The 26,516-nt window shown below is 34.4% G+C and overlaps 1 protein-coding gene across 16 annotated transcripts in view; it reads right to left on the bottom strand.

Annotated features, from left to right (window-relative positions):
• The window catches only part of LOC105468948 (teneurin transmembrane protein 4), a 3,228,145-nt gene that overhangs the window by 2,669,352 nt on the left and 532,277 nt on the right, over nucleotides 1-26,516 (bottom strand). For all 16 annotated transcript variants that reach the window (XM_071075888.1, XM_071075902.1, XM_071075903.1 and 13 more), the window contains one exon: nucleotides 5,367-5,410. The gene's annotated coding sequence lies outside the window, so the exon portion shown is untranslated. The remainder of the gene's footprint in view (nucleotides 1-5,366; nucleotides 5,411-26,516) is intronic.

Below are 26,516 nucleotides of genomic sequence, written 5' to 3' on the forward strand. Positions count from 1 at the left end.
AAAAAGCACTTCATATAAATCAACGTGTTATAACTCAATAAGATAATCACTCAAATGTCACCAATGAAAGTACCATTCCTCAGACGAAAATTTTCAGAAATGTACAGATTGTGAAAGCCCAAAAGACAGAGTTACTCCATGGCCAAATTATCCTTAAGGATGTGCAACATTAAAAGAGCCTTCGATGACTCTGTCCCTATCCATCCATCCATCTATCTATCTATCCATCCATCAATCATCTGTCTACTTACCTACGTATCCATCCATCCCCAAATACACACACACACACATACACACACACATATATGTGTGCATATATAAAATATTTTCAGTGAATCAGCACTTTAGTTTTATTTTTAATTTTTATATAGAACACCTAGCAAAGTGATATAACCACAGTCAGTAAATAATTCAAAAAATATTTGCCCAAATAGCACCTATTATAAGTTGGACTCCAAAGTACAAAAATGCTCTCTAACATTGAAGACTTCACAGTACTAGACTGAGATCAAAATGCTGAATTACATTACTGAAGGTATTATACGCTTATTTAACGGCTCTTTTACACAGTATCCAATACGACGAGAGTGTTCTCTCCAACCTCTTTTTCTAGTTAACTCATATCAATGCTTCAAGTGTCACCTTCTCCAAAGCAGTCTATTTTTAATACAACATAGATGTCCTATTTACATGATTCCAGAGCACTCAATACTTGCCTTTATAGTGACACAAATGACCAAATTATTTTGCTATTGATTTGTGTTTTCTACTCTACCAGGACCTCCATGAAGTCAAAACTATGTCTTACCTACTGTTTCCCAGTCCCCAACCTGGAGGCCAACTCATATTAAAGAGAAAGTGCTATGGGAGCTAGAAGATAAAAGGTCTAATACCGAGTAGAGGCATTTGAAAAATGAGTTTCCTGCAGTGATGCAACTTTCAATGCAAGTACTACTCAGAACTATGTTCCTGCTTCCCCTAGTTGTAAAAGCTCCTCTCTGTTACTGAGATTAGTTCAGAATGAGGAAATCAATGCTTTCCTTAAATGGAAGCATATAGATTGTATGTGTAATTCCTCATGAGTAGAAGTGAAAACATTAAGGATCACGGCCCAGGAAGAAACTAAGCTTCTGAAATCAGCAAGACTCTACTGTATGTGGAAAATATCACTGGCAGCTGCATGGCAGCCCTCACTCCTTATGGATTTGGATTTGGAGAGCCAAGGGAATCAGCACAGGTAAGCTCCAACTATTCCAGTTCTGGGTCTCTAAATGCACTTCTAATACGATATTCTCTATCCCTGATTAAAGAAATTCAGAATTTACTATAACTGCCTTGTGGAGTGTGTGTATGTCTGTGTGTGTGTGTGCGCGTGTGCGTGCAGGTGTGTGTCTGGTGAGGGGGAGAGAGGAGGCACTGTTTGGTCTCTATCTGCCAATTTGGAATGATGCAGAAAGTCAGGGGAAGTTTTACAAAGGAAATAACATTTGTACAAGAGATTCTATAGAAGGCTAGAATTTTGCCCAGTGTAGGACTAGCTATAAGAGCCTTTGAGGTGAAAGAAAAATGTGTAAAACCACAGTGAGTTTGGGGAAAAGAGGACAAAAAAAATGTCTGGAGCATAAAATGAAATTGGAGCTGGTAGGTGGAAAATATTGGAAGGTAAGTTTGGAGAGGTACATTGACTCTTGACATTGAATGGCCTTGAATGCCAGTTTAAAAAGTAAATATCAGCAGGAAATGGCATAAAATCAGTTTTAATGGAGTAATTGTTTAATAAACTAATCAGTATTATCATTTAGGGGTGAATGTTGTTTTGTGGGTTCTTCACGCCCTTTTAGGTCTAGCGACTTCATCTTTGTCAGAATACGGTCATTGCAAATTTCTATGTCAAAATATTCATGAGCAACTTCACAATAAGATAAAATTATTCAAGAGTAAGTTAAAGAGGTACCTCATTCATGAGATGAGTCCAAATTCTCACTTGTTAAATCACTAGTCGTCTATTTCAAATTTCGGAAACATCATAATTTATATTAGAGTTAATCTTGTGTATGTCTGTCTCTCCTACCAGACTAAAAACTCCTTGATCATGAAAGATACGTCTAATTTCACACAACTCCCACAAAAATGGTAATAATAACAACTGTAGCCAATAAGTATATGTTTACTATGAGATAGAAACTTCTCCAAATAGAATACAAGGATTCGGTCTTTCCATACTTTGAGATGATGAAAATTTGTCATAGAGAGGAACAAGTTTGTATGCCTTGTATGTATCAGAATTTTCAATTAGAAATTCTGGATCTGGTGTCTTTGCTCTTAAACATATGCAATACTGCTCCTTTACTGAAACTAAGTATGGCGCTTTGTGTAATTTAATTCTACTGCTACTACTATTTTCTTTTTACCCAGAGTTTTACTTCAAAAATATACTCCATTAATTTATTAAATCAACAAATATTTATTAAGGTACTTTATTTTTGCTTAGGGTTCTGCACTAAACCAGGGTATCAGTCAGAATGTCACTTATAAGTACACTTTACTCATTTATAGCAGTTATAAATCTCCAAATTATGTCTTCATAGTTTTTAATGACTGATGTAAACCTGAAGCAGCGTTGATTATTTTAGTGCATTGATTCATCCTTTTAGACTTGTTACTGACAAGCAGCATTATGAAGAAAATGAATTTTAGTAAGAGTTGAGTGGTTGGGAAATTTTAACAAATGACTTTAGACAAATGATTTCCTTGTTTATCAGAGTAGATATATCAGAATCCAAACTAGTGAGAAATTCTTACATTACAGGAGGGAATACTTTTTGGCCCAGGAGCAAGCCTTTGATGCAACAAATGTTGACATTTGAATTCATCATGTTACAACAGTTTGGAAAATAGCTGCTTACCTATAAAAGTTAAATTTACTCTTTTATCCATTCACATGAATTACTTGAGTCATGTCAATTTGTTTCTCATGTTTCCAGTGCAATACCACAAATAAGCTCTTATTTTTTCTCCTGATTTAACATTTAGATTTGAATGTTTTATATTCATTTCTTAATATGGCATTAAATGAAATGCAGAAATACTGGTAACTAAAAACAGTTGTCTTTCTGATGTACAGAAGGTGAAGTATTCAAAACATGAGGCTGCTACTTTGGACCCATTAAATGTTCAACATTCAATAGCTGTTTAATCTCACCAATGTAGCTAGTTAATGACTAGTTCTTCCTAGACTAGCTTTCCAAAGGTCCATTACAACATTTTTTGGTGGTCTTCTGTACCGTGGTTCTCTCTAATATGACAGCCAATCAAATAGTGTCCAGTTAAGGCAACAAACAGATACGTTAAATATTTTCAAAAAATGTGCGAACATGTTTTATACATTTAAAAAATAACAATATTAAAATATACTAAATAAATATATAATCACCTGCCCTAACTTTCCATTTTTTAGATCGCATATTCACATAAAAGCACTAGTTTGTACAGTGAGTTGATCTCTCACTTTGCAACTCCTGTATTTTCTACTAATTGTTTTCATTTATTTATTTTTTCCCTTGCATTTATCCTAATGTTTCTTGGTTTGCATGGGACATTTTAAAAGTTCACAATACTTTTACTTCAGCCTGTTCTCAACTGATACTTAGAATGTAGATTATATTTGCTCGACATTATCATATCTGCCAGTGGTGATATGAGGTAGCATTGTCTCAATAACAAACTGAAAGCTTAAAGGAGATGCTATGGGAGAACAAACGTACTTTGTTATAAACTGGCAACAAGCAGCTAAGGTAATATATAGTAAGTGTTACATATTTTATTTAAAATCATCAGATAACATTGTCTCTGCTATTTCACATGTAAATGATAAAATGATAAAATGACAAAAAATATATAGCTGTCTGCCTAAATTAAAAATACATGTAGACATTAATGGAAATTACATTTTCTGAGTCATAATTAAAAAATATATATATATATATATATATAATTTTATTTCCAATGACATTCCCAAGATATTATGTGATATTCAGTCAAGTTTTTTTTGTTTTTTTTTTGAGACGGAGTCTCGCTCTGTCGCCCAGGCTGGAGTGCAGTGGCCGGATCTCAGCTCACTGCAAGCTCCGCCTCCCAGGTTCACGCCATTCTCCTGCCCCAGCCTCCCGAGTAGCTGGGACTACAGGCGCCCACCACCTCGCCCGGCTAGTTTTTTGTATTTTTTAGTAGAGACGGGGTTTCCCCGTGTTAGACAGAATGGTCTCGATCTCCTGACCTCGTGATCCTCCCGTCTCGGCCTCCCAAAGTGCTGGGATTACAGGCTTGAGCCACCGCACCCGGCCTCAGTCAAGTATTTTAATATTCTGTGAACAAGTGCAAACACCAACAATACCTCTTGAACAACCTGCTAGATGTTATTCATCACTTAAGTAAAGAATACTATCCTTTCTGTTGTATTGGTACTCAGCTAAGTTACACAGATCCATAGGAGCTTCCAGAGAATATATAAATTATTAAATCAGAAAAATAATCTAGATTTCCCTAGGTTTACATCAAAACCCATAACTTTGCAATTATGGTTACTGCAACTTGAATGATACGTGAATAACAAAAGAAAATACCATCTGCCATTAACATTATTAAATTAACTCTAAAGAAACGTGTATTTTAAAATTAACTCCCAGATAAAACTAACAGGTTCTAGTAACCTTGACAATTATTAATACTTGATTTTAAAATGTATCAAAAAACATAATTGATATATGACTCATTTTTAAACGTGCATGCTGCAAATTTGGCAAACCTAACGCTTTGGTGCATAAAGGAAACAAAACGTCATCCATTCAAATTCTAGAACAAAAATAAATCATTTATTTCCATATTTCTATGGAATAAGGTAGAAACCACATACAAGAATAATGAATTTCAGAGATATGTTCAATTTTTTTCATGAAGTACTAATAAGTTTAAAGAACATAAACTCTAAGCAAATTACGTTGATTATAGAACTTATTGGTTGATAGTTCCTGTTAGGTTAGTTTCCCTATCTTTCCTCTTTCCTTCTACTCATACGAACCTTTGTTTTCCTTTCAGATTTAATTCATGACTGACACAAACATTGACTATAATCCAAATAATTTTTTTTCCACTTTGCAAATTGAACTGTTTAAATTTCTTGTTCAGAGAGCACAAATAAAAATAAAATCTTTATCTCAGTGCTTTATCTGTAGGAAAACAACAGAATATTCCAATCACCATAAGTCATAGCTCTTGGTTTCCAGCTTTAAGAACCAGAGTGTCAGAATAAACACAGAATCTCTGGTTTCAAAAATTACATCATTATTAAGAAATGCGGTGTCACTTACCAGTCAGTTTACATCTTAGCATCCATCTCCAAGCAAAATGGACACTGAAAAAATAAAAATATACAAACTGAGTATTTTATAGTCAACTTCAAAATCATATTATATTTTTATAGCTACATTAACTCAGCTATGATTTAAATATATGGCATTCAGACAAAATGCATTTCAATCACTCTAAGCAATTTGATTATTTGGAATGACCAAGATTCTCCATAGATAGGCAAATCTGTACAAACACATCTTCAAAATATATGACAAAGGAGTAAACTGTTTGAAGGCATCAACTAGGGTTAAAGTGCATTAAAGAGAAAAAATAGTTCTAATTAGAGTCTCTGACTACTTAATTGTCTACTCAGATGTGATAAAAGTCTATTGTAGCCTTATGTCATGACAGGAGGATTGACACACTTCTCTCTAAAGGGGCAGATAGCAAATGTATTAGACATTACAGGCATGCAGTCTCTTTCCCAAGTACTGAACTATGGTTGTATGTAAGTAAACGGGTGTGTCTGTGTTCCAATTAAACATTCCTGACAAAAATAGAAAGCTCACTAGGATTTGGCTTCAGGCCAGTTTGCTGACTCCCAGCAAAACACATTGAGAATTTCAACTCAAAAATATCAGTCTTAATACTTGGTGGACAATAAAGTATAGAGAATCACAGGAACTGAATTATTAGAGCCCTTAGCTTCAGAATAATCTATGTGATTTAAAATATCCTAAAAATCCTGTAGAGTTCTCAGCCCAGAATGATGACATATGAGATGGTGAATAATTATTTATAAACCTTAAAAACATAAAGTACCTATGAGATATGTACCTAAAGGAAAAGATGAGACATTCTACAGTTAGAGAGTTACACTGTGGTTATGGAGGCGATTACTCTATTTACAATAACTTAAAGTGACATATGTTCATGAATATTCTATTCTTATTTGTAGATTTGATATTTGTAAACTTCAGATTGGCTAAAATTTATTTGTAACCACCAAATCAATACTTGTGGCACTTTTGAGGTCATTTGTGCATACATGCAGAATGGAAAAAATTCTGAATTACCCAACAATGTATCTTCCCTGAGGCTGAACAAGGCAATGGTTGACCTTCTTGTTTCAGCTCTCATACTGTACACAAGTGCCCTTTTCATGGTCTATTTAGCATCACACTTTTCTCATTTTTTGTTTTTGTTGATGATTTTACTGTTAAAAGTGGCTCGGAAGTGCAGTGCCAAAATGCTTTATCCCACTCTGGGCACAAGGAGCCTGTGATGTGCCTTCTGGAGAAAATGTGTGTGGTAGGTAAGCTTTGTTCAGGCACCAGGTATAGTGCTGGGTACCATAAGTGCAATGCCCATGAATCAACAATATATACTAATTAAGATATCCTTACACATAAAACAAAATTATGTATGTCAGTTGACAACAATGTTGTAATCTCGGGCTGGCAGGAACCTAGTCCTGTATTTCCCACAGGAGCAATGGTCCAGTATGTGCTAATTCATGGTGACTTCATAGAACATAACTACTACAAATAGATTTGGCTGTGTATATGTGTATGTGTGTATGTACATCTATAAATGTGTGTATATATCATATATCTCCCTTAGAATAGTATATTAACTACATTCCCTAATAGTCCCTAATTATCAATAAATTATTTGAAAAAGCCACCGCTTTTTCTAATGAAAGACTTCTATAGATGATGGATCTTTTATAAGATGATGATGGACAATGTTCTTAACTGTATTATTCCTTCCCAATCACTAGAAAGTGCTGGATATTTCAGGTATTTTTAAAAGATATTTCTTCTATTATAACATTTAAATGAATTGGACTGATACCATGAAATTCCGTGTGATAAAAAAGCTGAATGAATAACTTACTTATAAAGTTATTTATTTATTCCAAACTTGTTTATAAAGCTACCTTTTATAAATAACAGTTATAAATCAGCAAAATGCCTCTTTAAAATGAGGATTATGGACGGGTTTAATGTTTAGTGTGAGGAGCAACTGTTTATACCTAAAATGCCACTTCCTCACTAAATACCTCTTCGTTTTTTTGAACTCACAATACCTATACCTCATTACTGCAGACTCCATTGTAATAATCGTTTTACCTTTCCTTGGCTTTGACCTCTTCTTCACCCCTACTCTGGTGTCTGACGCATAAGCAATTCTCAGTGCTCTTAGTGAACTACAATTATGGAATAGTTAGGCGTCACCACATCACGGTGCAGCTTCACGGGCACTTTATGTAGACATATATATGTACACATAATTCATAATATTTAAAATGCAATATTTATCTCAGTATAAACCACCTCACACCAATTAGTTTAACTCATACTCCCTGGGGATTTCTTTTTAAAATTTCAAATCTTCACCTCAGTCTAAGCCTAGCCTAGAATTGTAGACAAAGTGTTGACTTTGGTTAAATAGCAATTCTGGCTCTGCTACTTACTAATTGCATAACATCCAAAATGTTACACAACTTTTCTAATTTTCAGTTTCTTTATATTTTAAGCGTGTGTAGAATAACACCCCTCTTGAGATAGTTATGAGGAGTGTACCAGATCTTATATGTTAAAATGCCTGACATGTAGGATACACTTTGCACCTGTAAGTTTTCTTCCTTCTAAGGTTTTACTTATGTGCATATCTTGAAATAGTTCAACAATAAATTTGCGTGTTGTTTTTAATTTTCAGAAGTGTAGGAATCTGGATGCAGCTGGAAGGCTGTGAGTTATCAAAAAAAAGCCTCTGCTATCGGCAATAATTTTTAATGTTAATTAACTCCATCTGGAAGGAAAAGCAGGTGTTGAAATTGATCACTTAAGTACGGAAAGCAAGGCTGTTTACTAAACTCTCCTTAAATTAATTTGGCTGAACTTGTGGTTAAATTGCTTTCAAGTCACTTTTCTATAAATGTCTTATACCAAATGCTGAAATTGGAAAAAAGACATAGACCAAGCAGATTTTAATGAAATGTAACAAATTGGACTGAAAGGTCACCTAAAAATAAAAATTACATTTTAAAAATGAAAAAATGCAATAGTTTTGCTTCAACAGCAGATGGAATTTGAACAAAAATCTAGGGAATTTCCACATGTGGGCCACAAATCATTTGTATCAGATTAATGTGGTTTGTCCAAGAAAAGTTAAGTTTTGGGCTCTTGGCCAAACCTATTGAGTCCTATTTGCCGCCTAGAAATCAGCATTTTAACCACCACCCTGGCGATTTTTATTCTTACTGAAACGTAATCCTTGTTCTAAGGACAGAGAAACATCAAATCACACTAATAGTGACACAGGGCCCTGGATCTATGACAAATAAAAATAGTATTCTGAGAAGGTAAAATATAACAGAGAAACTTAGAAAATATCACTAAGAATAGGCATGCCCAAGTTAAAACTACACACACACACACACACACACACACACACACACACACACACACACACACATATACCATCTAATAAAATATTGACATAGTGGTAGCATTCATTTAATTGTTTTGCCTTCTGCCATTCCCTAACTCAACAACAGAAAGCCCAGGTCCCTTAAACTTTTTTTTCAAATCTCTCCATAGTCTCAAATCTCTCCATAGTCTGAGTTGATTGTCCATTCCATGTCCAGACCATGGTTTGAAAGCAGGAACCTCAGCATCATCCAGACTACCAGAATCAGAAACTCTGGGGGTGGAGCAAAGTGATCTGTGGTGTAGCAGTGCCTCCAGGTGATTGTGATGCACCCAAAAGCTTGAGAAGTATTGTGCATTCATCATGGCTCAACACAGTTTAGTCAACTGCTGTGAACAAGGCATGAGGATGAGACTGTGATGTAGGAAATATCATAATTGGGTTTCTTGTTTCCCTGTCAAATAGAAAAAGAGATTGCCAGAGCCTGCTAGTGTCTCCAACCATGAAATAAGCAACACTTATTGAATATTTACTACATGTCAGTGCTCTTCTGAGTGTTTTACATGTATTGCCCAATTAATCCGTATACAACATAATATGAGTTTAAATATTATTATCATTTCACATAATGAAACTGAGGCACAGAGAAATAAAGTGACAACCCCAAAGCTACACAACTGCTAAGGAATAGTACCAAGAATTGAACTGGGACGGTCTGGCTCTAGAGCAAATGATTTTTATCACTCTTAGGAAATGTCATCAACTCTCAAACACCACCTGAAGAATTCTTACCCTTAATTAAGACAGACAATAATCAATTTTAGGAAATGAGTAGGATTGATTAACTCAGAATATTTCCAAGATTATGTCGATGACTTTTTCCAACATTTCTCCTTCTTTTGACCCCTTAAAGTGTGACTATCTTAGGCTTCTATTCAAACATCACTTTACTAGAAAAGCCTTTGGTTATGTGAACATGAAGCAAAACATAGTGTATCAGAGCCTAGGTTTTCTTATCTATAGACAGAAGATAACAGTAATATTATTTAACCATATGGAAGTCATATGAAATAAAGCAATATATGTGAAAGTACATTTTTAAGTTTTAGAACATTAATTATATGGCTGTAATGTGGTGTTACAGTATTTTTTATATACAGGAGTTTGAGGACCTATTGATTAGACAGTGTCTACTTTAACTGATCTTTTATACCATATTTAGCACTATTTTTATAAACTATTTTCATGAAGTGCTTTTGTGTTAGCAATTCATTTATCAAACCCCAACTATCACCCTCCACTCCACAGTAAAATATTATTTTTTCAAACTTTCTTGACCAAAAAATTAGCCTGAGGTGCTTTTAAGAAAGCTATATTCTGTACTGTCTTTCTGTAAATTCTAATTATTTGGGGCTAGGGTGGGACCTAAATATAGTATCTATATATTTTAAGAAAGATACCAAGTGATTATTATGATGAACTGAGTGTGGAAAATACTACGGTAAACTCTAAAATTATTTTAGATATTTAAAAACACACACAAAAAAATCCTTACACTCTTAATTTAGTAGTAGCATAAAGTTTATTTTTGGATGTAAGTATGCTTATTTGTTTATATACAAATGAGGATATGCATAAGAATGTTCTGTTCTAAGAAACACTGCATATTATTGTGTTAAAATTGCCTACAGTATTCAGTACGGTTAACATGTTTTACAGTTTGTAGCCTAGGAATAATAGACTACACAATATAGCCTAGGTGTGTTGTAGGCTATACCATCTAGGTTTGTGTAAGAATACTCTATGATGATAGCAAAAGGACAAAAATGACTAAGGATTCTTTTCTCAGAACCCAACCCCGTTGTTAAGTGACATATAACTGTGTTTATCTATCAAAATACTTACAGTTAAATAAAAACCAGGTTATCAGTTCTTTACCTCAATATATTTGTCAGTAATGGTAGAGGAGTAATCATTTCCTAAAAGGAAAATATATTTAAAGAAGGTATTCATTTGGATAGACTAGGTTATGATACAGTAATAAATTAGACCCTAAATCTCAATGGCTTACTACAGCAAGTATCTCTTGCTCAATCACAGTACATGTTTACTGAGGAGTAGAAGGGATTGGAAAAATTAGAATGAAGAAGCTACTCCATGTGGTTACTAAGGGAACCAGACCAAGTTTCTACCACCTTCCAGTTACAGCACTTAGAATTTGCCGGCTCTTTGATTTTCAAGGTAGGGGAAAGGAGAGACTGAGAAACAGCACTTGAGTGTCTCACTGCCTCAAGCTGGAAATGACACATTTCAGTCCATAGTTCATTGGCGAAAACAGTCAAATGGCCCAGTCAAAATGAAACGGGGCTTGAAAGTATGGAGTGACATACGTAATATTACACAAGCCTTACTATCTCTATCTCTGTCTACTTTAAACCCAGTGAGTTTCCTAAATAATCACCTATCTTTAAACAATTTAGAGCTACCACGTAGTCTGGGGAAAAGACAGGCTTTAATTGAACTGATCTCTCTCTCTCACCCCAATAATTTGAAATTTACTTAAGGCTGTTAGTGGATAATTCATTAAATTACAATGAGTATACATTAAAGGGCTAAGTTGTGTGATACATGCTTTGATTGCAAAAAGTGAACACGTTTTAGTGAGTCAGAGCTTCATGAAAGAAATTAGATAAATTAGAATCATAAGATTTAGAAAAAATCTGAAAATGTGCTGGTAGAGAAACGTTGAGAGGGCCGGGCGCGGTGGCTCACGCCTGTAATCCCAAGACTTTGGGAGGCCGAGGCGGGCAGATCACAAGGTTAGGAGATCGAGACCATCCTGGCGAACACGGAGAAACCCCGTTTCTACTAAAAATACAAAAAATTAGCCGGGCGTGGTGGCGGGCGCCTGTAGTCCCAGCTACTCGGGAGGCTGAGGCAGGAGAACGGTGTAAACCTGGGAGGCGGAGGTTGCAGTGAGCCGAGATCGCGCCACTGCACTCCAGCCTGGGTGGCAGAGCCAGACTTTGCCTTTAAAAAAAAAAAAAAAGAGAGAAACCTTGAGGGAACTATCAGAAGAAAATATAAGTCATGTTTGTGTCATTAAGATAATCATAGAAAAGAGTACATGATTTACCGACACACTATGCCTCATCATTATAGGAAAGAAAAAAAAATCATTTTTGAGATCCATTCATATGCAAAGACTCTGCTAATGCTTTACCTATGTTATCTGTATTTCTTCACAGCCGAAAATCATTAGAGGCAAACATCATTCCCATTTTACAGATGAGATAAAAAACGTGAAGCAACTAGGCCAAGAGAACACAATTAGTAAACAGCAAAACTAAGATTCAAACCTATGATTGGGGGTCCATTGTTTGTGTGTGGGAATGTTTGTGTATTTTTCCCATTAAGTGATGCTATTGCTAACCTAGACCCTCCTTCACTAACATGCTGCCTTTATGACAGAGAAAGAATCTTTCTTCTATAAAACTGTATTAGTCATTTTGAATGAAGTCATAATCTAGTCATAGCCATACTCAGTGAGCCTGTGGTAACTTTATGTATGTATAACATCTCTGTACTACAGGACCTTGGACATGTAAAACAAATAAGCAAGATCATCGAGGCATATTCCTTTGAACAGCCTTCTCCGCCGTTTTCTTCTAAATTGTACAGAATTGGCAGCTAATTAGCAGCTCATTAGCAACATTGATAAACCATGTGACAAAAACAAATGCTGGGCTAACAGAAGGGAGAGAACTTTTCAATGAATATGAAATAGGATATAGGGATAAAAACAATTTGCTGAAACTAGCTTCCTATGCTTCTCACTGTATTTTATGTTTTCTTAGTTCATTCATTCATTCAAATATTTATTAACTACTATGTTCAAGGCAATGTGGTAGTTTTGAGGATGAAAAAATGACACAATCCCTTCCTTTAGGGAGCTCAGGATATATATAGCGAGATGATTAAGGAGTCTGTACAGTTCCTCCTTGTAAATGACCTTCATGAAGCCACAAACAGATCTTTTTAGGTAAAACTTGGCATTATATCGGTGCTTCCCATACATGCACATCTGTGCAGCATCTGACTACACATTTGCTAGACTACTGTGAAAGTGGGCATGAAATCTATGGTTAAGAAACAAGGCAAAACATTTGATATGTATGAGAAGTGGATCTTAGACATGAGTTTGAAGTGTTTAATGGACAAGTTTTCATGTAAACCTGAACTGCTTCTTTTCCAAGTAAAAGCATTTAATTATTTTCCATTTCCAAGAAGGTTCTAACTCCTTAAACTGATATAAAAGGTTGTGGCTTATCTTTCTTTTCTCTTTATGCTCTTCCCTCAATCTTTTGTGGATCTCAGAATGTGCCAGACCACATCACACTTGGGCTGCTTACTCCTTTTAGCTTGACACCCTACCAACTCACTTTATAATTCTTCCTCACACATCAAGATACAGGTAACCATTAAATGTAGAAAAAAAAAAATCTTCCTTGAACTCCGGCTGAAGTTGCTTTGCTTTCTGCAGTCCCCACTATTTGCTTACATTGAACTCATCACACCATGTAAGAGATACCTTATTTGACCTCTATTTCTCCCTTTCAGTCTTTGAGATTCTCAAGAGCACAAGTTGTGTCATCTCTGTATTTTTGGTGGCTAATACTTTGCAAGGAAATAGTAGGAATTTAATAAACAGTTGATTAAGTGAACTAATAAATTTGTGTGCTATTGGGATCCAAATCTATGATGGGAATATATGAATGCTGCACTAATATGTTTCAATTACAGGAGAATCTGTTTTAAGCTATAAGCATTTTTTTAAAAAGACGTATAAATGTTTTCCTCTTAAATTCAGCAATTTTAATAAGACAGATAAGTAGACCATATAGAACGAATATTTCTATAAATGTCAATTTTTAATGATTGCTCTCAATATAGTTTGTGTATGTTATGATAATATCTTAGTGACATGATTATATCTAGGAGATTCTACTAAAATTAGAGCCTCTTTAATCCTCTTCTTCCACAGATAGCAGCTACCTGAGAGTTCTTTACCACGCGCCTTTGCAAAAAAGCTAAAACTTAAAAAAGTATAATATGCTTTGTCTGAGCTTTCTTAAGTGCAGATATAAAAGAAAAAATAAAAAGAGAGAAACAACTCCTAGGTTCAGACAACTAGAAGATGAATACAGCTTAGCAATGGAGCCTAAGACACGCGTGAGGCAAATAAGGAAGTTGAGCCATAAAATGAAAGATTGCTGTGACAATTAACCTGTGAGTACCACAGTGAGTCTACAGTTCTCTTACCTCCCAGTTCGGTGTTCTTTCCAATAAACCTCCTTTCTAATTTATATTTCTTATCTCAGGAGTAACTGTCTTCCCAGAACTGAGAGATAACTGTGGCCATAGGAGTCAGGCCAACTGATAGAAAAGCAGTTGTTTTGAATCTGATTTAAAGTGGCATCTAACTAGTAACCTTTGACACATCTTTTAACTCCCTCCTAATTTTTAAAATAATGACAGCTGAAAAGACAAAGGGTGAAAACTTTTGAGATTGCCAAAATGAGGAATCAGGTGGTCTTAATTTGATAGAGGGTGGTGGTTAACTTGCACCTTGCCTCACTCATGAAGGAGATTAATTTCTCTTGCAAAAAGAAGGAAGATTCTTCGTATTGATATTACATTAACTCAGAGACTCAGGGTCCATTAAATGAATAGAAAAACCAACTTTGGTTGTTTTGGTGGTGGTAGTTTCGAGTGACAGAAAGTAAAGCAGTAAAGAATGAGATGTGATTCTATTTCAGTTTAGGAGAGCCATGCCAGATGAATTTCTATGCACATATGCACTTGCCTTCCAGATGTTAAACTGAGAAAAGATTCCATAAGAATTAAAATATTCAGGCAGAAGATTTAAGAGCAATCTCCAGACCCTATCTGTTGGAAAATCGCATATCTATATCTCTATCATTGGTTCTATTTGGAAGAAAAAAACAAAAGCTTAACAAAAAAGTATAATAAATTTTAAATATTCAAAAGACACATATTCTATGAAAACTAACAAATTTTAACAAAAAAGGGAACTTTTATTAAAAGTCAAAATTACACTACCTCTTTCACATAGGATCAGAAAAATAAAAGTTTTTAAAAGTTAAAAGAAGAATGTTTTTTACTTTAAAAAAAAACTCCTAAAACAATAGTCAAAAGTGTCAAACTCATTTAAAAAGAATGCATCAGACATAAAATTACCAGTCTCAAGGAGCCAGTGTGAAGATACAAGTCTAATCAATAATTTAGAGTACTGTCTAAGAAATGTTCTAATATAGAAGAAAAGTAAAAATGTGGCAAAGATTAAAATAAGAGAAAGATAACAGAAGACAGAAAAATGACAGAAAATATCAGTCTTAAAATTTCAGGAGAAATAAATAAAATTTATGAAATATTTAACAATGATGAAATTGAAGCCATTTCTCAGGCAGCAAAACTATGAATATGTCTTTAAACATTTTGGCCTAAATTACATAGAAATGTTCCATACCAGGATGAGTTTTAAAGAAACAAAAATGTTGAATTTCAACGATAAAGATTTAAAAACACCCAAGCATTAAAATGGTATCTTGAAAAAATATGGAATTAGTTTGCTTTATGCTCTTGTGCATAATTTCCAAAATATGAATTTGTCACCATCCCCTGTGACAACAAATTTCAAAAATAATGGAACAAAATTTCAAGGGTTTTGAGTCTTTACATGTATGTTCTTCCAAAGTTAATGAATACGGTGCAAACATATACTAACCTATATCAAGTAGTTAGGCTCCGAAAATGTATTTTTTTAAAGATAATTTAAAAATAGTTTTTATCTAAGATAAAAATCAAGGAGAAAAATGAGTGTGAAATTATGTTATAAAAAGGCAAATGAAAAGAAAGATATAAAATGAGTTTAACTTTTAAGTAAGTCTAAATTTTTAAATATGGGTATGTGATTATGAAACAAATTTAAATTTGTGTAATGTGTTTATAAAACACATTTAATATTAGAAATACTGAAAGATAAGCAATTTATTTAAATATATTTTATTAACATTGACAGTTGGGCAGTTGATTAAAAACTAGAAATTCACTTTCATTTGGACATTTGAAGTGGGTTTTAACTTATAGAGTTATTTAATTATTAATATACACCACTATTGTAAAAAACAGAAGTAGAAGGAAACACACATGCCTATGTTTTTGTGCCTGTGTGTGTATATGACATTATATACACATGGTCCTGACTTACCATAATTTGACTTATAGATTTCTTGACTTTTTGATGGTATGAAAGTGATAAGTATTCACCAGAAACGGTGCTTCCTGTTTTGAAATTTGTTCTTTTTCTGAAATTGTGATATCCAGAATTATACTCTCTCATGATGCTGGGCAGCGACAGTAAACCTCAGCTCCTAGTCAACCATGTGATCATGAGGGTAAAACACTAATACCGTACTGTACAGTGTAATGTATTCAATAAGTTACATGAGATATTCAATACTTTATTATAATATGGCTTTGTGTTAGATGATTTTGACCAACTGTAGGATGATGTAAGTGTTCTGAGCACGTTTAAGATAGGACAGGCTAAACTATGATGTTTGGTAAGTTAGGTGTATTAAACTCATTCCCAATTTATGATATTTTCAAATTACGATGGGTTTATTGGGACTTAAGCCCACTAGAAGTTCAGGAGCCTCTGTATAAGTGCTTATGAAATGTGATGTTTTATTTACTCATAAATGTTAGGAATTTACAATACAGACTATTCTCAGGATAGTAACACATGTCCAATTCTGGTTGATAATAATCAGAGAAGGTTTACTTAAAAAGAAGAAATTTCAGCTGATATTTGAAGGATTAGTACAAACTAAGATTGTACAGTGCAAGAAAAGTATCACAAGCTTCATGATATAAGTAACTTTGTAATAAACGGGCATTTATAGATCCATTTGATTTTCTTACTCCTAACATCCTTAAGCAAGTCATGCTGCCTCAGCCTTTAGAACATATTCCATCCATACATTCTTTGCTAACTCTAGTGCTACCTCTCTCTTCTAGTCTAAAACATCTTTTGCATGTACTATTGCAAATTAAAAAAAAAAAAAAACTGTTTTACCTGTACACATCTAACCTCAGACTCATTGTGTCTGTATCTCTCTGTGTGTTTATTCCTGCAAATTTTTAAACAATTTACAGGCAAGTTACATGTTTCATAGCCCTTTATTTCTAAATACTTCATATTTTTCCTAAGAATAATGATATTCTCCAACATAATAACCACACCACAACTTCAGTTAATTTTATATAGATACAACACTTTTGTCTAATTTATTGTTTGCATTCTAATGTTGTGATTATTCCCAGTAATGTTCTCTGTAAGCACTATTTCTCCTCCAGTATAGGGCCAGAAGGAACATTACTTCTCACGTCTTTTTAGTCTCCTTAAATCAGAAATGTTACCACAACCTTCATTGACTTTTATGTTACTTATATCTTTAAATAATTCAGCCCTCCATCCCCTCTCTTTTTTTAAAAAATAAAACATTCCTTCTTTAGGGTTTGTCTGAGAATTTTTTTCATGATGAGTTTCAGGTTTTGTATCAATGGCCAGGACACTATATAGGTGATATGCCCCTCTTAGGTTTGGCTGCACACAATGTCCATTGACTCTTCACTTGTAATTTTGGCTTTATAATATGGTAAAGGTTGTGGCTGCTTAATAGATATTTGCTTACTGATTATGCATAACCAAATATATATTTTACAGTTATGCAATTCAGATTATCAGGTTTTTTGTGGTCATATAAATTTCTACCATTGAATGCTGTTGTGTTTGTTGTGTTAGAGTATGGGTAGTTACTATGATTGAGGTATTTTATTAACATTATTAACCCTGTTGTACTCTATTGTAGATACTGTGGTGTGGTATCCAGAGCTGCCTTTTGGGACTATGGCTCTTGTTGCCCCACCTGCTGGGGTGGGTGGCTGCTGATGGCTCAAAGCAATTCCTCCTTGGGAATTGCTCTTGGGGAGATAGATGTACCTAAATCAAGATTATGCTCCCTCTTGATGTATGTGATGGTGGCGTGGGGCAGGGCAGCCTCAAACTAATACTGGTGGATGAAGTGTTATGCCAGTGAAATATTAACAAAATCCAGGTCTCTCTGTCTTAATTTCAGTTACTCTTAAGGACTACACCAGCTCTAGAATTCTACCCATAACTTGGTGAGGCATCTGCAACAACTTCTCCCTCCACCCAGTCCCACTTCCCTTACTTACCTTACATTCCTTCAAGGTGCTATTCCTAAAAAGCACCTTTCCACCCACTTTGTGAACCCCCCTCCATGAAAACCAACTTTGTGCTACAAGTAAATCTCTAGACAACTGAGCATCTGTTTTCTGAGCGAACTCAATCTAAGGCAGAAAGGAAGCATTCTATATGTGTGCATGTGCTTATTGATGAAACTAATATTGCAAGGAATAAATAAAGCAGGATGTTCACATTCTTTCTTGAAAATAAGTTCCTGTTGATAAGGTATTATCTATACTATTTTCGAGATCAACAGAGTAGAGTTTTACCTTCCTTGATAGGTTTGAATAATAAAGGCAAATCTAATTTATCTAGGAAAATGAATAGATAGATAGATAGATAGATAGATAGATAGATAGAGAGAGAGAGAGAGAGAAAGACAAGGAAATGGTAGGTATTAAAGTTTCAAAGTATAAGCTTTCACTCCTATTTTATAACACTGCATGTGGAAACTGCATTGAATAAACCCCTTTCAACCTCTAAATGAGTAGAGTGATACAAAGTTTTCTCATAAGCATATTTATGTATTTTCTCATCATCAAACAAGACTCAGATAGGTATCATACTTACCAAAGGGGGATATAAAGCTTGATGAGGTTAAACAACTGGTTCAAAGCTATGTGGCAGCAAGTTGTAGAACTAGGATTTGAACTGGTATAGTTGGCTTCAAAAATCTTAATCATTTACAATGTCACTACTTCAAAATATAATTTGCTAACTTCTTAAATTGCTGGAAGGAGGGGAGAGTTCAAATCTCATCAATAGTATTTCAATTCATAAATGATTACTTCCTCTGAAGAATCCAGATAAATATTCAATGTAGTATGAGAGCTCTGTAACCAGAGATAACTTGGTTCAAACTTGAACTTTGCCTAAGTAGCTGAATGACTTTGGATAAATTACTAGCCCTATCTAAATCCGTAATTCTTCATCTAAAAATCAGAATGATAATAATCTAGAGTTTTCTTCATCTAAAAATCAGAATAATCATCTAGACTTTTTGTGGGAATAAAACATGTTGATGAATTAAAATGCTTATTAGCATAGTACTTGGCACATAGTAAGCACTCAATAAATGTTAGTTGTTATCACCATACCTACCTAATCTAGGTAAAATTTGGAAAAATGTTATCGAAAGATTGTTTGATTCTCTGTTCTCTCTTTGTATTAATATGATATTTACACATCTCAATAAATGACAAGGTATTTCAAGGTCAACCATTTAACAACAACTCATTAATTATATTATCCTTTTAGTAAATCATTATTGGAACAAATCATTAGGTGACCTTTTCAGGTTACCGCAATCCAATAAAACTTACATTAGCCAGTGTTTCAGGAACATTAGTCTAATGTGCTTTCAGAGATCACCTTCTCTGAGCAGTATAATAAGTTTGTGTAAAAAGCATAAAGCATGTAATACATAATAAAATTTGGACTTTAATGAACCATCTTGGCAAACTGACTAGTACTATAATTCAATAGTGAGTATTCCTTAATTAATGAATTAAAAAAGTCAACAGCATGCCCTAAATGCTACAATTGATTACAGTTTCACTTATTTTCTATTTTTACTATATTCTCCTGATTTGTTGAGCAATAGACAGTGAATCTTAAGTGACCTTGGTAATGAAAATAAAGAATGGGTGCAACTGAAAAAGACAGCACAATTAGCAAGTTGTGTAGCTTTCAATGGATACTTTTTTCCTGACAATATTAGTGATTTTGATTTAAATGTAAATGTAAATTGACTCAGGTGTTTTTCTTAACTATATCTCTACTGGGTGTATAATATATATATATATATATATTTTTTTTTTTTTAAATCACTAACCCTCTGGATTACACTCAACTACATACCAAAGCTGAAACATTTCAGGAACATTAAGTCAGTAGATCATTTCAAAGAATAACTTCACCACTTCTCTTCCTATAGCCTTTGAAACTAGTTTATTACAATGTATTGTAATTATGTGTTTAACTCTCCTTCAAGGCCCCGTAAGTCTCTAAGGAGAAGAACTTTCCATAAATGTGTGTGTATTTTTCTTGATAGTGACTTAGAAGATAGTGAATGTATGAATGCAGATGAAATGAACATACGACAGACCATATGATAAATAGCAAGTAAAAGTTCTTCATTTGGGTTAAAATATTTTCCTAACAATGTATTCTAATTTTCTGAACTATCCCCAGAAATGTTAGCTGTTAGCATATTTTGACTACTTTTAGATGTCCTAAAAGGAACCATTATTTTTTGCAATAATAAGAAACTTTTTATAAAACACTGTCAATTTAACTATGACGTGCCTTCATTACTAAGACAAATTCAAATTTTAGTAATGTAAAATTTGGGAATAAATGCATCTTCGTATTAGTACTGCTTTTTTGGCTTTTATACTTTTATGTGAATACACTTCATGTAAAATTTTTCTTTTGCTAGAAGAAAATTTAAAAAGAATATAACAAAAAGTTTACAAACCCTTAATAAAAAAAAGACTTAGAAAGAGGCCACTAAGGAGATTACAGATAAGTCTCTACTCTTTATTTATTTCTTTTTTTAAAGCTAGTTCTGGCAAGCAAAAATTGTCAGGAACATTTGTGGAAGAAATTGAACTTTCTATTTCAGTTAGACTCAGCCACTGCTAGAGGAAATATTTTTTCCTCCAGGGTTGGTATAAGGAGCAACAGCATGGAAACAACATTAGTAATAACTATTTCAAATCCCAGATGTTGTAGGTATTGTATAAGGGAAACAATTTCTTGCAGGAAAAAATAATTTTTAGGCAAATTTATTTAAGTTCATTTACATTGGTTGTAACTAACAATAGCTACAACTTGTGAACTGTCGCTATTTTCTAAGCTAGCTATATATCAATGCTTTCTACAACAAAAGAAATCATGTAAGCATAGATAATTCATAGAGACTTACAGTTTATTATTTATATTTTAAAGTAAATATAGAGAGATCTGCATATATTTAGAAGAGTTAGTATCTTTTCTGTACTTTCGGTATCAGGAAACCAATTAATGGTGAATTTTGAAGGAAAGAATCACCTTTGGAAAATCCAATTTGCCTTGACTTTAGTCCTTAGCTTAACACAATTACGTTATAACCCACCAGCTGTTTTAGAAATTTTGGAGGTAATTTAGTGCATTACATTGAGATAAATAAATGTCTGAGCCACTGCTTCATTTTCTTTTACATAAAGTGGGCCTTATTTTAAAGGGCAGCATTCTGGTTTCATCCGTTTCCTTCTTGAAGAGAAGAGTTACTTTATCTAATTCCATGCTTTGTCATGATAAACCTTTGATAGCCAGGGCTTAAGTTAATAGTTGTGCAGCCTTCTCCAGAGTCATGTTTCTCATCTATAAAAAAAGGAGACCTTCTCGTCTCCAAGCAATATGATGGAAATGAAACAAAGTTATGAGGTTCACTAGGACCTTGCTCCTATCTCTAACCATCTTCTGTTAGCTGATCACAACGGCTAGTAGTCATGTAACTGAACCCTCAAAACTTTATCATTATCACGTTTTTTTTTTCTTTTTTTCCTAGGAGTACCCACTAAATTGCCTAATTGTAAACATCATAAGTTTTTAATGGAGGGATCTTTTTATTTTAATATTTGCTAATATTTGCCTTCTCGACAGTCCTTTGCAGTGGGCCTCTCCTGACTCTTGTCTTGCTAGTTCATGTCTGTCCAGCAACCTCAAGTGAAAGTGTTCCTATCTATATTTGTCAGAAATTGAAATATCATGAGTCTCCTTTTATTAGCAGAGCCGATTATGTTGCCTCACAAGGACTTGACAATACTTTATAACTCTCACTCTGCATCCAGACATAGTGGGCTTTCTTATACCTTTTCTCTCCCCTGTGATAAACAAACCCAAGACGGGACTTGCCTTCTTGTTGTATGACCACACTAATGCTCACCAATTTCTTCAATTTGCAAATAGGTAAGCTTAATAGCCTGGCGGTACCAGTCCCAATTTTGACTACCTGGCAGTGTAGATTAAATGAGATAATAAATACAAAGTGATATGAACAGTGTCTGGTCCATAGAGTGCTCTCAGTAAATGTTTGCCAATATAATTATCACTGGCAAGAGGATTTGAGTGTATACCATATCTCAGACCTATTAGATTCAAGGAAGTAAGATGAGAAAGGGCTACTTAGCCTTCCAAATATAAACCTTATGCAGTTGCAAACCTTACTAATGTCACTAACACTTCATTTCTCATCTGGCTTTTGTCTTTTTTTTTTTTTTTTTTTTTTTTGAGACCGAGTCTGGCTCTGTCGCCCAGGCTGGAGTACAGTGGCCGGATCTCAGCTCACTGCAAGCTCCGTCTCCCGGGTTTACACCATTCTCCTGCCTCAGCCTCCTGAGTAGCTGGTACTACAGGCGCCCGCCACATCGCCCGGCTAGTTTTTTGTATTTTTTTGAGTAGAGACGGGGTTTCAACGTGTTAGCCAGGATGGTCTCGATCTCCTGACCTCGTGATCCGCCCATCTCGGCCTCCCAAAGTGGTGGGATTACAGGCTTGAGCCACCGCGCCCGGCCGTTGGCTTTTGTCTTTAAGAAGATAGTCCTGAAAAACATAGTCTTCTTAGCCTGGAACCTAAAAATAGGTAGATGGTAGAAATTTCAGACACCAAAAATTCTAAGAAGTCTTAACTATAGTGATTATTGTGGAATTCCAAACAAATATTTGGAAAAAGTATCCCTAGATTTTATTAGCAAATAAAGATTGCTATGATCCATGGTAACTACTCAAAAGTTGCCAGACCACAGCTTAGTTTTCATAGTTAAATTTTGATAAGAAAAAGAGGAAGGATTGATTAGGCATAACTTCAGGTGATGGTTCAAAAAGAAGTCACAACCAACCGGAACAAAAAATAAGACTTTGGCCAAACTCAGACCATATGTCTCTTGGTAGTGGAGAGACAATCTAAGAAACTGTAACAAGAGGTAAAGAAAGATGCCTAGAAAACATACAGATTACATTTTTGCCTACAAACAATACTTGTTCCACCCCACATACATTTCCATACAGTCATGATACAGTGAATCATCTGGTTGCCTCACTCCAGTATGAAAAACAGCCAAACTGAAAAGCTTCATCTCTGCTTAGGAACACGAGTAATAAACACAGACATGTCAGCTACCTATTTTTCATTGAAAGAGGCCCTGACCTGAACTGAGACAGAATTAAACAATGAAATAAAATACTGTGAGACTGGATGGTATCCATTTTTGGGGTTCTATGTATTACATATAGTTTTATATATGGAGAGATAATCTATATATGTATATCTGAAGTTGGGAGTCAGGAGAAAAGTGTATTTCATGTGAAATAATATTCTAGAATAAAGGTTCCACTACTTACTAGCAATGCTGCCTTAAGCAGACCATTTAATGTTGCTGAGTTCCAGTTTACCTACCTGGAAAGTGAAATTGTTATCAGTCATTCTTCTTACATTTAAATTGTTCTTTCAATTTGATACTTCAAATAGGGTAATGCATAAGAAAGACCTGTGTATGCTGAAACACAGCATGTGTACGGAAGGGCTTATTAACTGTAAAGTCATATGACAAACAGCAAAGTTAAACTTTCTAGATGGTGTTGCACCAAAGGTGCAGGCATCTATCTCTTCCCCAAACACTAATCTCATTTGTAGTACATAATTGCACAACTCGGAAAGAAACATGTTATGAAAATCCCAGGTGGTTTCTACTCACCTTCATGAGTTATTTCTACAGTTGCAACAGAAAATGAATTGTTAATGTGTGTACTGTAAATAATTGCATAAATAATGACTGTGCCAAAGAAACAACCACTATCCATGCACATTTTACAACGGTCAATTCCAAGTGTAAAATGTTTGGCAACTTAAAGGAGGAAGTTGAACTTGTTAATTTTCTACCAAGAAGGTTAAATAGAAAGGAAGCAATTCAAACATATGTCAGCAACAGGGCTTCCTGGAATTTAAAATCCCCAAACAGCTGGTGGAGAGAGAGCCTACTGTTGGAGAAGCATCAGGGCTGGGGAGGAAGGGAAGAAAAGAAATGGGCAAGAGAAGGAACTACAGATGTTTTCCTAGAGACTTGTTCAATTTTTCTGTCAAAAACTTTTTCAATTAAGATTGGAACTTCTGCTACAATGCTACAGCTAACATTTTCTGAAGACCAATTTTATGTTAGACATGGGTAGAAATTTTATATGTGATTGTCTCATTTAATCTCCACAAACTGTGAAGTTAGTGCTATGATTCCCATTTTGTAATTAAATAAACTGAGTTTAGGGGCATTAAACGATTTGACCAAAGTAGTTTATAGAATCACGATTCAAATCTATTGCCTGTCTGACTTTGAAGCTGGAATTCTTTGCATCACTTCAGAGCATACAAATACAGAAGAGTCAAAAGAGACCTTTCAATGTGTAAGCACTCTACACTTCTTGTGACACACATTCATGGCAAACCAATCGGGATGTATGTTATATTTTATATGAGGTTGAACCATATGAAATTACCAAAATTAGACCATCTTTGTCCACCACAATGACCGTTTTCTATAGTTCACCTTAATATATGCACTAAATCATTCTGCTTCTACGCTCCAATCCAAAACGTGTTCTCTCCACTTTTACCATCTAGCCACTCCTTAGTCTCTTACTCTATTCTTCACCTGTCAAAAATTATCTCAACCTTTTCAGACTGAACTCAAATATCATTTCTTTCTTTAAGTCATGCCTCAACTTCTTTAATGAGAAGATAATCTCAATGATCCTAAATAGGAAATGTTTTCTGCCTCCTTTTAAGGTTCTTGATCTGAACTCTTCTTAAAATATTTTTCTCTTTTGACTTAGAATTGTCAATATTTTGGGCTTATATTTAATTATTTCAACAATTCCTTGAGTTGGAAATTACAATCTCCTTGAGAGGAAAGACCAAAATGTTCATCATATTTCAATTACTTAATACTGGAACCATAGTATAATAAAGATATATATTATCAATGACATCAAGTTTAAACTATTTTTACCTGAATCTTATCACTTTTTGCATAGCTTTGAAATTATTTATTTATAAATTGCACATTGAACTTTAGAACCCTAAATGCAGGAACTTTGTGTTGCATATCTTTGAAGCATCTAAACCTATCCCAAGGTCAAGTATATAATTTGTGTTCAGAGAATACACATTCCATATACAAGGCGCTTCCTTGTCCCAGTCCTAACTGCACTCATTAACTAGGATAAAGTTAGCTTTGGTTCCTGTTTACTGACTTTGCATATACTCTGGTGCTATACACAACCTCCCTTCATGTCTCCTACGGTGCTATGTGTTTTACCAGTTAACTATCTAAGAAAGTCTTATAAACAGATGGCAATGGTCTTTATTCAATCTTTAAACTTTGGAGGCATAATTTTTCAAATAATACATTTTAGCCCATCATTATTAACCTGTCCACATACTTATCTGTGAGTGAGGACTCCATATCTTAATTCATGGCTTCTCAATTTTAAGAGCAATAATTAAATTGCCAGCTTGTTAATGCTACAGATGTATAACATTTTAAAAATAGGAAAAGACAATAGTACCCACAATGTTCCATGTATTTAATTAGATGTTTTGCATCTTAATTCACATAATACTTAAAATCATTCTATATGTGCCACACTGTTAAGCCATGTTAACCATGGAATATTGGCATACAAGAAGGTAATAATGTAGTCAAGGCCATATAGTGAGCAGTTGGTAGAGCTGAAATCCACAGCATTTTTTTTTTTTACTTTATAGTTCATTTTTCATTTACTTCATAATATTTTCTGAGATAATACAACAAATTCCATGAAAAAGGCTGACTCTAAACACTTTGGGTATTTTGATATCATTGTTTACTCTTTCAGTCATGTGTTCTCACACCACAGTCATTAAATAATCAGTATAATTATTAAGAATCAAAACACTGTGATAGAAGGGAAGTAACCAACATTTTCTCTTTCCAGAAGGTGTCATAATTGCTACAAGAGTTTGCTTATACATTGTTTGCTATAATCGTCAAAATAATCCTTGGAAGTAAATACATACAACTGTCTCGATCTGAATCTCAAATAAGCAAAGAAGAGCTCAGAACTTAATAACTCCCTTAGGTCAACAGCCAGTAAGTGAGAGAGTCTGCACACAGCTCCAGGTCTAAGTGACTTCAAATCCATGCTCTACCCCAGGAGGCCACGTGCTTGCTCTCTAAGAGCAATGAAAATTCTTCACTATGGACAAGTGCACATTAGAAATTATTATGCAGCACAGTGAACCATCGGATATTCTATTCCCAATTCCAGGAATCTGCACATCATAGGGAAGGGTTTTAAA

Source organism: Macaca nemestrina, chromosome 12 (genome assembly GCF_043159975.1).
Source record: "Macaca nemestrina isolate mMacNem1 chromosome 12, mMacNem.hap1, whole genome shotgun sequence".
NCBI classification, from domain to species: Eukaryota; Metazoa; Chordata; class Mammalia; order Primates; family Cercopithecidae; genus Macaca; species Macaca nemestrina.